Genomic DNA, 2,175 nt, shown 5'->3' with positions numbered 1-2,175 from the left:
GGGTTGTTTTAAAATGTATGCATGGTTGTGTTTAGGTGTATGGTTGTATTTGTAAATGTGTATTAGGGATGCACCGATTCAAACTATAACTTTGTATAACTTTGTAAAAACAAAATGTAACAAAATAAATATATCGATAAAAATTGAGTGAATATTTATTTATTGTTAAAATGATAAATCGTACACCAGCAACTTGGTTTCAAATTTTAAAATTAACAGGAAAACTTAAACAGGAATTAAAATTCCAGTATATAACGTATATAGTATATAAACATGGAATAGATCAGCCCCATTTTCATGATACCGATCCAGCTATTTGAGTCAGTATTGATCCGATATCCAATCCAGTATCGGTGCATCCCTAATGTGTATGAGTATGTATGGGTGCATAGGCTATGTGTATGAATACATGTATAGTTTTTATCGTTTATGATGTACAATCATGTATAGATTTCTATTTTTTATCATTGTAAATTCTCCTTCCATTCAGTTATGTGAGCATGAATGCAAATAAACTCAAACTCATTTAGGAATCCTGGATTACTCTGGTATCAAATGAGTTGCAATAGCAAACATGTCTTTTATTCACTACACTGCTGGCACGTGATTTGAGGTACATTTCAGTGTCACCACATGATATGTATGCACAAACGTGCAACATAAATTGTTACATTTATGAACGTTTTGTGAAGTAGCATCAGCAAGGTTGAATTACAAAATGGACAACTGTCACAAGACCACCAGGGGCCCCCAGAACCCCCTTAATGTTATGGCATAGGAATACTGCATACAATTCACAGGGCATTCATAGGGGCCCAGAAGCTCATTTTGCCCCCGTCCCAGCAGATGAATCTGGCATTGCTGGTTACACTCACTCTTTTGAAAATCCTCATTCATCATACCATAGACAGGGTGCTCCTGAACATGACAATGGGCCCCGGACATCATGTCACATTGGGCCCCCAGTATACTGTAGTACTGTTTAAAGCACTACAGTACTGATGGTGAAAGGCCATCTGAAATTAGTCCACCTATTCTCTCACTGACAACTATACAAACTAGGTTGTCATGAATAATTTACTCAAATTATCCCCAGCAGTCATTTGTAGCATATTGGATTTTCCATGCACAATGTTATTTACATAATTCATTATATCAGCCAAGAGGTGATTATATGACAACTGATTCCCTGACGCTTTCTTTATTGTATTTTTATATCTGGTATATTTTTTTTGTACTTTGTACCACAAACTTTTTTACTGCCTTTTTACTAACATGTTTTGCACTATGGAACTGTGATGCTGGAAACTTTAATTTTCCTCGGGATCAATAAAGTTACTATCTATCTATCTATCTATCTATCTATCTATCTATCTATCTATCTATCTATCTATCTATATGGCAGTGTATAAAATAATAATAATGATGATAAAAAATTACTTGACAGTAAATAGCTAAACATAAAGTTAAAAAGGATATATATTTACAATGAAAATATAATAAAGTGATTAAATAAAAAAAGATCCAATATATATATATATATATATATATATACATATTTATATATATACATATATATATATACATATGTATATATATATATACATATGTATATATATATATATATGCATATGCAAACATAAAACAGAGTAAAGCACATGTAAGATGGTGCTACTTTGGTTTCTACGTTGGTTTCTACTCTGCACATTTATAGACTGGTTTTTACTGTATTATACCAATAATGTACAGCTTTATTCTGCATTTTAGATATACATATATATCTATTTATCTATATATATATATATATGTATATATATATACATACATATATACATATATATATGTATATAAATATATACATATATATATACATATATATATACATATATATGTATGTATATATATGTGTGTGTGTGTATATATGTATATATGTCAAACATAAAACAGAGCACAGCACATGTAAGATTGTGCTATATAGTTTGAATTCATTAATAAAATGCAGGATTGGTTCCTGACCATTTTTTTCTTATGAATATGACATTTTCCAAAAAACAATTGCATCATATACAACATGTTATTTTCCAATCTTATCTTGACTAAAATCTCCAGCATTACATCAAACAGTGTGGCCCTGGTCTGCACATTAGTGGCCCACGCTAAATGACCCCTCCGAGC

Source organism: Sebastes fasciatus, chromosome 9 (genome assembly GCF_043250625.1).
Source record: "Sebastes fasciatus isolate fSebFas1 chromosome 9, fSebFas1.pri, whole genome shotgun sequence".
NCBI classification, from domain to species: domain Eukaryota; kingdom Metazoa; phylum Chordata; class Actinopteri; order Perciformes; family Sebastidae; genus Sebastes; species Sebastes fasciatus.
Note: the sequence above shows the minus strand (reverse complement) of the source record.